Source organism: Colius striatus, chromosome 3, assembly GCF_028858725.1.
Source record: "Colius striatus isolate bColStr4 chromosome 3, bColStr4.1.hap1, whole genome shotgun sequence".
Taxonomy (NCBI): Eukaryota; Metazoa; Chordata; class Aves; order Coliiformes; family Coliidae; genus Colius; species Colius striatus.
In genome coordinates, this window is record NC_084761.1 from 74,843,482 (window position 1) to 74,857,097 (window position 13,616).

The 13,616-nt window shown below is 41.4% G+C and overlaps 1 protein-coding gene across 1 annotated transcript in view; it reads left to right on the forward strand.

Annotated features, from left to right (window-relative positions):
- The first annotated feature begins 7,733 nt into the window (after positions 1-7,733).
- Positions 7,734-13,616, forward strand: part of SMIM14 (small integral membrane protein 14) — a 42,187-nt gene continuing 36,304 nt past the window's right edge. Inside the window, exon 1 of the mRNA XM_061994056.1 lies at positions 7,734-7,889. The gene's annotated coding sequence lies outside the window, so the exon portion shown is untranslated. The remainder of the gene's footprint in view (positions 7,890-13,616) is intronic.

Consider the following 13,616-nt stretch of genomic DNA (forward strand, 5'->3'; position numbering starts at 1 on the left):
GTATTGTAAAGCACAAGACTTTTTAGGGATCTTTAAAGGTAGGAAAATATCATTCCTTTTAATAAAAAAGAAATCTGGAGCTCTTGAATTCAGCTATTATTGCCTGATCTAGCAATTTTTGGATTCTCAAGCTTTTTGAAAATTCTAACTAGAATTTGAATTTATTTCTAATGATGGCCATGTTGTTCAGCTACAGTATAATTTCTTGTGACAGGCACCAAATCCAATGACTGATGAAAGTCTTTTGGAACTGTCTACAATAAAATTTTATAAAATAGTAAAGTTTGTCAGAGATCATCCAGAAAGAGCTCCATCATGACAGATGGATAATTTATCAAGCTGTATTGCTGTTGATACCATCCCTAAAATGTCTGCATTTTGGAGACCAGAACCATTTTGGATTAGAAAAACCAAACCAAACCAAATTTCTCTATTGATCTTACTATAGTAAAATAATAATTTAAGCCTAAATCATTAAGTCTAAATCACCAGTCACTGTTTAGACCACAGTTATGTAAAAAGTTAATTGAAATATGTTTGAATGCATAGAAACCAGTAAGGACCAATTCAAGAATACAAATTAAGTTTATTTGGTTTTTGTTTTCTTAACCTAATTGTCTTTAGTTTTGCCATGTGGCTAGTGAGAACAGCTAGCCTCTGGCTAGTTATCATAGAAGAACATTGAGGATCAAGTCAGGTCAAATAAGCAAGGCTCAATAGCGTTCTCATAATGTACTGAGTAATGTACAGTTTCCTTGAATACAGCAAAAGTAAGCAATTTCTTTGGTCTCTGGATCTCTGTCAGGCACATAATATTTCAAAGAACAGTATCTAAAGAATCCCTACTATTCTGTGTGCCTTTCTTTTCAGTAGTAGCATATGCCTTTGTTTAGGTGGAAGATCTAGTTTAGCCATAAGGAGCTTCTTGTCTTGTACATTTTTCTCAAATGTGGGGTAGCAATTATACTTCTTTCAGCGAAGTATAATCCATCTCATAAAATGCTCTGTTACAGCTTTCCCATCTTTCTGACAGAGTGCAAAAAGATCACATGGTAAATTGGAAGCTGTCACCTTTTAAAAGGCAGTATTCTAGACAGCATCTTTCTTTCCCTGATTAGAGGTAAGTCATGCTGGGAGATAATTCAGTCATACTGTATGATTGTCTCAGGATTTTACAAATCCTAACTTTTAGTGCAAACATAAAATATATTAACATTGAATAGTGGATATAGAAAGAGTCTTCCTGCACAGATATTTCTATGTGTCTTACTATACCTATATTATAATATCATCCATCCCAAATAATTTACTGAAACTGTGGCAAAAGTGCTCTGCATATGTACCTACTCCAGGGTTCCCTTCTGAGTACACAGTATTACAGAACCCCAGCATGGTCAAGGTTGGAAGAGACCTCTTAAGATCATCTAGTCCACCCATCCCTGTTAAAGCCGGGTCAGACGGAGCACGTTGCCCAGCATGACCATGTCCATTTGGGTTTTGAATATCTCTAAGGATGGAGATGCCATAGCCTTTGTTTTCTCATAAAATGTTCTCTTATGTTCAGCTGGAATGTCGCGTGTTTCAGTTTGTGCACAGTGCTCTTGCCATGTTACTGGGCACCACGGAGAAGTATCTGTCTCCCTCAGTAGTTTACCTACAGCAGAGTTAGACTTCTGCACTGACTTAATACTATGGCACTGGTTTAAAAACCTTCCATCTTTTTCTTCATGAATGACTTCCTATTTTAGACACAATATCTATGCCCAGTTTCATCCTTAGTAGCTTAACACAGAGTAACCATAAAAACCCATTTAAACATTGAAAATGTAAATTCATGCTCCTGAGCACTGAAATGGTTTGCCTCAATCCATGGACTGTTTTTGCAAAATTTGTAAATTCTGAAATGTGAGCTCAATACTACAGAATTTTACACTGATGCGACAGTGTTATGAAGTTCTATAAACCCTGAGTTTCTTTCTTATACCAAACCACTTGTAGGTATAAGGCTCCTGTTCAACAGGTTTGCCATATCGCAGCCAACACCCAGCTGCATCGTACCACATCCTCAAACAGTCAATGTGCAGAAGCTAAACCCCCTGCATTATATCCAGACACAGATCTTGGCCAGCTGAGACAGCAGTCATTTCTAGTTCACTTGTCAATACTCATGTTCTAAGATCCAAAATGAAAAGCATACTTGGATGTGCTATAGAAACCAGAGTATCACTTATAGTGATAACAGATGAGATTCTTTTCCAGCATTTCAATTTAGTTCTCTGTAGTCCATACAGAGATGCTGCTACGTTTTATGTCATAGAATACTGGTCTCCAAGGACTGACTGGCAGAGTTATGCCTTTTGATACACCTCCTCAGTGATGCGTGAAATGTCTTCTTTCTTTGTTCTCTCTTTTTTCTTGGTAAATAATGCCTTGGCTTTTTAATGGATGGTTAGTCCTAAATTTCAGTCATATACTGAGTGCTTAATACCAACTGCAAAACTGCATATATCCCTTTCAGAGTAATTCCCAGTTACTAACCAGAAAAGTTTATCTCCTCGCTGCTTCCCAGTTAGATGTAGTAAAGCATTCCCCTAAAAAATCTTTCGGGATCTTATTTCCTTCTCTCACATTTTCTTCTGCATTAACATTCATCAAATCTACTGGCTTGCATTCTGTGTCTGTGGCTTGTCTATTAGATACAGTTTCTTCTATTAGATGTTCACTTGGAAAATGTACAGGGATTCATTTTTATCTCAAGTATGTGAGAACTGTAACAGTTGAGGGCTCTGACTCATGTTCAGAGGCAGCTTCAGATGAATGCTGAAATGGCTCTGAACATAGAGAGAGGGTGACATGAGACGTGTTTTTTCCCAAATGGAGGCAATTTTCTGATAAATGTAGTAATGTTAGCTGCTGGTAAGTTTATGGCTGCAGATAGCTTATGGCTGTGAACCACAGTTGCTTAAGAAGCAGTTCACACTGTTTCTCATCTTTTCTTTGCAAGAAAGCCACCGCAATCATGTGGCTGCTATTATGATTTCTGCCCCAGAGGAAAAAAACAATTTGTTAAGGTTACACCAGTGGGGTTTACTGAGACTGCATTTTTTGAAGGGGATTTTCCCAAGTATTTGCAAAATATGTTCCTGATGCTGATTGCATAATAATCAATCACCTTTGTCTCATTAATTTGTGTGGTAACTGAGAGAATTTACCAGTTCTATAGATCCATTTCAGTCACGGATGATGTATCTTTACCAGCGAGTGTTATCGTTAACAATTTGGTGATGCAGAACTTAATGTATTTTGCAGGCCTGCAATCTTGTAAGTGTCCCAGTTGGCCTGCTTGCATTTCATAGCTACTCTAAGATACTAGCTGATATTCTAGTGAAGCATAAAATAATCCTTGTCATCCTCTCAGCTTCATATTTCCTTCCTCCATTTCCTACTTTGAATGTTCTGGCAGCACTGCAGCAATTCTTTGTGATCATTTCCCCTGGACCGGGGCTAATTTATCTCAAAATCTGTGTTGGTATGTTGAGGCTTCTGGAGCAGAAAAACCCTCCATAGATGCTCTAACAATTTCAGTGGAGCTTCGTGTTTCCACTGAACCATATTTTTTTCTGAGAGTCCTGACAGCTTAGGTTGTGGTTGGATGCTCATTAAGTTTGTATCTGTACATTGACAGAAAATCTGGCAATAGAAAGTTGTTTCAGTTATGATCACATGACTTAATTTAACATTTCTGTTAAATTAACCTAAGTACCACAATATATTTTTTGTTCCAGCTAATTCACAGGCTTGCTGTCTAGTATCCCGAAGTACTTTGCAATTTTCCAGTGCTTTGTGAGATGCCAGCCCAGCTGAATTCTAGGAATGTTTGTGAGCAATTTTTTTGAGGACTTGGCTTCATTTTTCCAAAATTAGATCCCTCTTTTCAAAAACCCAGAGTTACTGCCAAAAGGCTACTCCTACCTTAGTACTGCAAGGGTACTTGATAGTGTTTTCTTTTCCACTTCCTGAATGCCATTTTCACACCGTGCTGAAGACATCTTCCAAGTGGCTCTTTGGTATCAAAATTTGCATGAGTTTTATGTAGATTCCTTCTGGGAATAACATTATCTACTCCTTATGGACTGAATACAAGAAAAGAGGGAACAGATAGAAAAGGAGTTACATTAAGAGGATTTACTCCATTTCTAGGTCATTTTTCAGATCTGATGTAACTGTCTGAATAGCAGATTAAGAATTTCCACTCCACAAGGTAACTGGATGTGAGTGATACAATGCTTAGTGGCATGAGTTACACAGCAAAGATAAGAAGAACATCAGCAGAATTTCAGAATGAAAAAAGCAATGTTCTTGGGTATCTGCAAGAAAGCGCATCCATTATTTGATTGTTTAGATCACCAATGTGACTCTTGCTTTTCCACTACTTATCAGGGTAGAAAAGCTGAGAGACAGCACTGTGATGTGCAATGTGGCATCTGTGTGGTGCTTTACCAAGTGCCCAGTCCACCCTGCTTTCTGATGTCAGTTTTAAAGAACGTCATAGTGACTTTTGATCAACTGCTATTCTCCTCCATTGTACAGGGTTAGTGGTTGAAGGAACATTACCATTCTCTGCCCTTAATTGTCTTCATAGTTTTAGGTTGGCAGTGGGCAGCATAATTCAGTGTGCCAAAATCAAAGGATTTACTATTCTCTCTTTGTTACTAGCTGATCTTGAATGTGTCTCATGCCTTTGTCATAAAGTAGCCTAACTCAACACTGTTATCATCATAGTTTGACTGCCAGAAAGGAGAATTCATAGAGTGAGTCTGAAAACAGTCTCCACATCAGGATCTTGTTTTACTGTGGTATCATGCACTAAATTTGTGAGTATTAAGGGAGAGAAGACAGCTGAAGCCTGGAAGTAGGAAGCTGAAATGCCTGCCATGGCTTGTTCATTTGCCCATGTGAACCAGAGGGCCAAATTCTGAGGGATGGTATGGTAGAACGTTTTTATGCAAAATACCTAGCTGCTTTCTGCTTATGTTTATGTACTTGCCTCTTTGAATGTAATAAGCTTATGCATTGCTTCTCTTGTTCCTGGTCTCTACATTCTGTAGCTCCTATTGCCTGCCCTTCTTCCTTCTTCTCTGAAGTTTCATCCATGAGTATCACCCTTTCATGAATCCATCCTTCATTATACCCATCAGCTTCCTATATTTCCAGGAATGCCAATGGAAATATCTATATTGAAAGAAAAAATCAGAAAAATAATTGCTGTATTACTGTCAGTACTGTCAGTGCCTTTGCACTGCTAGTAATGCAGAATACAACACTGAAAAAAAAAAAGCTCAGCTTTTTACCGAGACTAGTTATATAAAAATGTTTACAGCTAGGCAGAACTTTGCAGAGTGCTTGCACTCCTCTTCAAGAGACGTGTTCAAGACAACAGGTATGATGCACATTCCTAGATAGGGCATGAAATGAGCCAGAAAGATGTGATGCACTGAGTTTTGAGGAGGCTGCATTCGATTCAAAGTAAGAGAGGAAGACATCACAGCTCTGGCTGTAAGTGCCATCATTGCATACTGCTTTCTTGCAGACCACTCAGTCATCATTCCCATTAGCTTCTGCCTGTCTTTTACAGACTCTTTGCAGGTTCATATTATTTCTAACGTGACATCTGAAGCTGCCTATGGATCTCAGTCTGGCCATTCCAGTTCTAATTCAGACCTCCAAGAATCAATCACTATGCCACTCTCTTCTCAATTCCAACAGCTGCCCCAAGCATGCTTGCTATCCTTTTAGCAACAGCAGGCTGCATGGCTTTACTCACAGTCAAGAAAATAGAATTATTCAATGTTCCTGTCTCAGCCTGACAGGAGCAACCTTCCTCTCCACTATCGTGTGGTTGCCATTGCTCTCCTCTCTTGTTTGAGTCAGTGGTATCTCTTTTGGGGCTTTCAGGATCTAAGACCCTTTTACTAGAATAATGACTGTGTGCAAGGTGTGTGAGACAGGCAAGGCTGCTTAATGGTGTTGGAAAGCTACCTCTGCTCACTGTTAGGATGACTTGTTACCTGATAAAGAGTTAGGAGGATGGCTGAGGAGGTGGCAGGAAGGACACAGTTAAATAATTCTGCTTACAACCACCCTCTGACACCATTGTCTTGGATAGCTTTGTGTTTGGCCAGGATAGCCAAAGTATATCTCAAGCCAAGTATACTTTGCTATTTGCTGACATTCATAGTTCCTGTTGCACTCTAAACTCCTGGACAGGCTGACAAGAAACCAGTTCTCCTAGGAAACATTGTAGGGATGTAGTTTTATATTTCCAAATTAAAGAGAAATGTTGGTGTCCTTAGAGCCTACCCAGAGGTTCAGTTCCTTGAATTGAAGAAGATAAATTTAGCTTTTTTGTCTTTATGTCAGTGCTTCGATTCACTTTGCCGTATTGCAGCTGTTTAAGTGGGTGCTAACCAAGAGAAAGAGCTGAAACATGGGAAAGGAGACACAAGATCTATAACAAGTCAGGACTATGTGGCTTGACAAAGGTGACTGCCTGCTGCCCCTCATAAAGCAGAGTGGCCATCCCTAAGTGAGCAGAGTTAGCCTACCTGCATCTTACAGGGAGAGGTGACTCTGCACACCAACAATGGTTGGACATGCAGGGCTGCTGACTGGCTATGCATCTGAGACTTGGCAGAATAATGTAGGCTTGACACCCAAGGCTATAGGAAAACTTTCAGAAAAAACCTGTAGATTTTTGGAAGCCACGTGACAACAGCAGAGAGAACAGCCAAGCTTGTCCCCATAGGTGGGCCATGTCAGATTGTATGAGGCACTGGTGCCACAAGGAGGTACTAACTTGGGAGAACTCACAATTTCCATCCAGCTTTCCTTTCTCACTGTAATTGTAGTATCATCCTCATTTTTTTGCTTGGAGGAGGTAAGCCACCCTTGGAAATACTGGAGGAAAAGATTTTTTGCCCTGAGCAATCCTCATTGCATTACAGCATGGTATTGCTGTTTCCAGGACAGGATGTGGCCCATCTTTCCCTATGGGAGCATGACACCCCAACTCCTTGGTCAGGTGCAGGTAAAGCCACCTGGCTGATGTGAGAAGCCACTATCTGAAGTTTTCCTTTCTAACTTCATTCCACAGCATCTCAATGCATATTTTGAGGGATGCTTTAATTGCTGAGAAGCCGTGTGAGTCATGAGCTCCTAAACAAGCTTTAGATTTCTACGTAAGAAACTACATTGTAAATTCCCTTAGAATGCAGAGGTGATGGCTAGGGCCAAGCTATCAAAGTGAGCATATTTCTGTGGGGGGCGCAGAGCTCTGCCCGCGGGGGCTATGTCAGACCTACACGCACACCGGGCCCCAGAGGAACCGCCTTCCTCGCTTCTTCTCCGCGTTGAGTTACTGGGGCTTTACTTAAGGCCGAGCCGTTGCTTGAAAATGACACTGGCGGTCTCCTGCGGCCGCCTGCCCTCCTGCCCGCGCAACGCCCAAGCCAGCACCAGCCGGGCCGCGAAGGCTGGCAGGCGGCTGCCCCTGCCCGGCAAGCGGCCTACAGGCTGCGCGGTGCGTGCAGCCGCGGACTCCCGTGCGGGGCGATGGCCGGGCCGGGCCGGGCCGTGCCGGGCGGCGGAGGGGCGTGCGCGGGGGGCGGGACCGCGCGGCGCCGCCCCGCCGCCGCCGGGAGCCGGCAGATCCGGGTCTCGTGGCGCGGGCTGACGTGTGGGCCGGTCCGAAGCAGCGGGGCCGCGCCGCGGGGCCGCCTCTGCCAGCACGGCCGCCTCTGCCAGCACGGCCGCCCTGCGCCAGCCCCCGCCCCCGAGCCGCCCAGCCCGCCGCAGCCCCTCCGCGCCCCCGCCACGGCGGACAGAGCACGGTGAGCGGGGGGGGACGCACCTCGGCGGGGAAGGGGAGGGCGCGGGCCAGCCGCGGCCAGCGGAGCCGGTCAGCCTTCCGCGGACACCCGCGGTTGTCCCCACGGCGCCGGGCGCGGAGCGGCTCGGAGGGTGGCCGCAAAACCCGGGGAGCCGCCGGTGGGGGCTTCAGGGGTAACTTCAAGCCTGTTAAAGTACAGAAAGGTCCCCGCTGCCGCGCGCTTCGCCGGGCACCCGGGAAGGTAAACACCGGGAGAGCCCGAGCCGTTACGCTCGTTTCTAAGCAGCTCTCTTCTGTTGCAAACCAGTGAAAGGTCCGATCCCCTTCTTCACCGCAGGTCTGACTGGGGTTTCTCTGATTGGTGGGGTTTTCAGTGCACTGTAGCACTCTTACCTCGATTTTTTTTGGGGGGGGAGAGGCAGGGGGTTGGCAGTGGTGGTGTTTCCTTTAAGGATCTCAGTGTGATTCTTCGGCCAAAAGGTTTTAGTTTTCTCTCTTTAAAGAAGCTGGAAGTGGCACGGTGACACCAGGGTACGTGTGCCTAGGCTGCTACCCACTTTTTGAAAAGTGTGTCCAAATGAAATGGGAGAAATTGAACAATGAAAGATAATCTCAGGAAAAGGACAACATCACACTGCCATTAATTTATTAAAGATATTATTTGTGTCAGAAACGCTTCGTATGTGTACTGCAAGATGTGATTCATGGGTGATTCCAGGGGGAAAGGGATATATTGGCTGTCGATACCACATCCATGGTCATTCCTCTGCATCTGTCACCATGCCGGGTTCTTCAGATGTCCTGCCCTGCAGCTCAGCCGCTGCCTTCCATGGCAGTTCTGAGGCCTCAACTAATCACTGCTTCTACGTGAATGTCACGCATGATCTACATCAAAAACTTTTGTTTTCTGGCAAACACCCATTTGTCTGGTCATACTTCAGGATTGTCTTTTAGATTATAGATTTGTTGGTGTAGGGACTGTTTGTGTTGTATACTGGCTGAATGCATGTTCAAAACCATGTCCAGTTTTTGGAGGCGAGGACATAGAACTTTTTTAGTCTTAATAGCTTATGTTAATGTTATTACTGTGCCTACTGGGAAAGGCATACATCTGCAGTGAGCATTAGTGTGTTAGGTCTTGGAAGACTTTACGTGCTGAGCTATGTAGATTGAGTGCTATCCACCTTTACTCGTTTCTGTTACTTTTCAAAAGCAGACATCAGCTCAAAAAAATCAAAATGAAAAAAAAAGTAATCAGTCTTTTGATTTCTTCTGTATACAGTGAGAGATAATAAATCATTGATAAGTCCATCTAATTCTTGTGACCTGTCAAGATGAAAGAAAACAAGCTGTTCTTGTGAAATCATTGATTTAAAGCAGTAACTGTCACTGACAGCATGGCTAGAAATGGTAGAAGTAGTTGGCAAAATAAAAGTGGCTGTAATGTTAATAGTACATTAGCCAGTTCAGTCCCAAGGCCTGTTCCTTCCCCTGCTGCTGAGGGTGGTGAGTCCAACCTCTTTGATTCTTTTTGCCCCAGTTTGTAAAATGTGTGGTTTACCATTTTTGTCTATACTGAGTGGTATTCAGTTCTGTATTTTAGGTGGCTTAGGGTCATTTTGTGTAAGGCACTAAACAAGTGCAAAGCTGTACTGCATGTGCTATTGGTCATGCCACAAAGCATCGTTGTGTGTGCTTCTCTGGCAGGCAGAGACATCTCTGACCCACTCAGGACCATAAGCCAGGAGGATCTACTTTAGAACTGACATCACTGTAGCAGGCATTCTGTAGTTCTGGATGGATCTTATCTTAGCCTAACTGTATATTATTTTGCTGACTATAGAAATAAATACAATGAACATGGTTCTATAAAATTCTTTCACCATGCATGTTGTCATGGCTTTGCGGCACCTGACCCAAACCACAATCAAGTCTGTTAAGTCCCAAGTGCATGCCATGATTGCATGGGCAACATTCTGCAGTCCTTGTTCTTCCCTTGTTCTAAGGGGAAAAATAAGAATGCAAAACATCTATTGTTAAAAAGCAGTTACATAAAAATTATTTCAAAATTTGTTATGCTTTTAATGGCTTTGTAACTGTTGTACATGCTTTCAGAAAGGCAATATTTGGTTTTAGAGAAAGTTAGTTTCTAAGTGACTTCTTGTTTTGTTACTGACTTCTCATTTTCTACTTTCATATATTTAGACTTAAGAGTTAGTGATGTGTGAATGTTATTTGCATAGCAGATGTGTAATAAAACAAAGTCTGTGTTCATGTTTCAGAATTTTCCCTCATAGATATTTTAGGTACGTGACATACATTCTTAAAGACCAAATTTTGTCTCTGCTGAAGTTTGGCATAGCAGAATGGGGCCTAACAACATTCACAGGGCCACTACGATGGAAGTAGCAATATCCTCTTCTTATAAGCTTGTATGAATGGAGAAGGTGTACAGTGCCCTGACAATACCAAGTATCAGGTTCTTATTCCATATGCTTTGAAAATTTAACAGATTACTCATCACAACAGATATGAAAATATTTTGGCAGATGCATTTATACATAGAAAAATTTATGTTACCTGCCCATGTTATCCCTGGGAAGTAAAACAGAGCCCACGAGCCTGTGTTGCAAATATGCTCATACGTACATGCTTTGCACACATGCGTTTATATACTTCCGTTACACTCCATGTTAAGCACGCTTTCCATTTTCACTTACTAGGTTATAAATTCAATTTAGTAATACGTAAAGTTGTTAATCTAGTTGTTAATGAGGCATCTGATTCTACAAGCTGCTGAGTACTTCTTGGAAGATCCAGTTGCTCCCAAGTCCTCTTCAGGTATAGTGGAAGATAAGAATACTTTGCAAAGTTGTACCATACAGCCAAATCTTGCAGTCCTTGTTCAGGTAAAAAAGTAAAAGGAAATATTTTCCCAGCATAGCTTCTTCAGCTTATACTTCTTGACTCACCAACATCTAGCTTTCCCAATTCCCAAGGAGCCTTATTTTGAAGAAAGACTCATCTCCTGATTATGAAGGAATGCAGTCAGGGTTATGAGACGGATCAGTCTGGGTCAGTCTTTCTTCTAACTGCTGAATTTTAGTAGCAGTACAGTGGAAGACAATGGCCTTCTCCTCCTCGTCCCATCTCATCACCTATTCCACAGTATTGGCTGGGGCAAGAAAAAAGTCCCTTAGTGATGGTTGATATGGTGTTTCATTAAAGATGTGAAGATACTCGAACAGCCTCTGGCACAATTGAATGGTTGTGCATTTGCATGGTTGTTAATTGAACAAATATGCCTCAGAGTCGTTAGTTGAAGTGTCTAGCTGGTATTTTTATAGATAATAGAACAAATTAGTCACATTTGGGTGGGAACAGATAGAATTACACTTGATAAAAGTTTTCCTCATTAAGATTCTTCTGCAGCTTTGCATGTATTAAAAAATCATGGACTTCTGCAGACAAATATAATTTAGCTCTTACTTTATAAAACTGCTAGGCAAACATCAGACCCAAAACACAGAGCTTTTATAGGAAAGAAAAGATTTTTATCAGAAAGAACAGAAAAGAAGTACAAATATGTAGCACCAACCATTTACATAATACAAGCAGATGCAATGCTATATTTGTTGAATTTTTGTCAAATACAGACCTCTAGTAATAGAGCTTTCGTCTTTTTTGTTCTTACATTCACATGCTTCTGTTCCTATATTTCCTATTAATCATAAAGGCCTTCTCTTTAGCAAGGCAAGAACTTGAGGAAATAGTTTGTCATTTTTCATACATTAAAAAGTTAATATGGGGAGGGAAACCCAGCTATCTGAATGAAACTATGAAGATGTGAAAACAAGTTGGGGGTTAGCTCTTCAAATAGTTAGACCAAGTCAAGCATGAAACAAAGCTTCCTGGTGTGAGTGGCCTTAGTTTAATAAGAGTTCCTGTACAAGTGGTTACAGTGTCATTGGGGGCTCATCACTTTCAGATCTAGGTGACACTGGTTAGGTGGCTCCTGTCATTCAGTACCTTTATTTGAAAGTACTAGATAAAGCTTTTATCAGAGAGTTTGGTGAAATACAGAAATATTCTTATATATAGACTTTTCATGATACATGGAGATTGTCAAATGTTTCATTTTCAAGTTAGTACATAGAACAAAAATGTCTAAAGCTGAAAAATACCATCTTTCCTGGGGTAAAAACGTGGAGCCACAGGTGAGATATGTGTTCCTAAGTAATCCTGATCTTGTGAAATATTACCATAGATTTTCCTTGTGCAAATTAATGTAACAGATTTAAAAATCTGTTGCTAGTGGGTGCAGAGGAGACTTGTATAATTTGCATAGCTCTTCCTTTTGATTAGCTAAACTAGTCTCTGAGTCTCATGAATCAGATGGATGTTATTCTCTGGTAAAAACTGGGTCGTCTTTCAGCTAAACATATGTAAATAACCAGCCCAGAAATCTTGTTAATTGCTACAGATTCCCTCTGGTATAAGTACTGATTAAAAATATTCTAGTTGATAAGCTTCAAATTGTTTACTGCAGGTATGTAGAAAACCTGATTCAACTTCTATTGAAGTTGAAGACAGGCACCCGCTAGCTTCAGATAAAATTTGATCTGGCCTAAAGGGGTTAGGAGTAGGGCTTCCAGGGAATAGAGCTGCTTTCATCCGAAAATTGAAAATGCTGCTATCTTTCTCAGCATGCTACTACCCTGCTAAATCTGTTTGCTCAGTGGCAAGTTATTAGCAACATATGTCATCCCTGGAGAAAAATAATAATGAAAATATTCCAAAGGATTTCAGTATATTTTTGTGCTTGCATGTGAATGGAGTAACATTAAGGAATAGTGTATTTTTGCAGTTTTAAGGATTTATTAAGGTATTTTATAATCTAAATAATTGTACTCTTAATAAACTTCTTAGTTCATGGTTTAGGACTGCACTTACTGTCTCAGTGTAGTGAAAAAAACTTTCATTTGTATTTGTTTTGAAACTGTACATTTTTGTCAAGGAGTGAAGAAGATAATTTTTTTAACATCCATTTTTGCAAAGAGACTAACAGTTTCTAAATGATTGACCCTTAAAAAAAAGTTACTTCAAAATAATGATTTACTGCAGGCCACCTGAGCTGTGGTAACTGGCTGAGTGCTCACAGCTACCTCCAGGCAGTTCTGAAGTGTCTTGACTTAACCTTTTTCTCTTATGGAATAAGGGAAGTCATGTTCACTCACTGTTCCCAGGGGCTAAGAGCATGTGTGGGGACTGTTGCCACAGCTCAGCTGCTGTGCAATGACTTTGTTATACCCTGGTAATTTGCTCATGAGTTTGAGTCCTGAGCCTCACTATATGAGCCTTAAAATTGGATCTGCTTTGAGCTCTCAAGTTGCTTTGGTACATTTGAACACATTAATCATAATCTTGGTTAATAAATCTTGGAACATGGGCAGAGGTGTTTTATGGGTAGGTTACATAGTTTGTCATAGGAACATATTCTTTTCACAGAATCACAGAATCTTAAGACTTGGAAGGGACCTCAAAAGATCATCTAGTCCTAAACCTCCTGCCAGAGCAGGACCACTCAGAGTTAAGTCACACAGGAACTTGTCCAGGTGGATTTTGAATGTCTCCAGAGAAGGAGACTGTACAACTCATCTGGGCAGCCTGTTCCAGTGCTCTGTCACCCTTGTGGTGAAGAAGTTTTTCCTTATGTTTCTTTGGAACC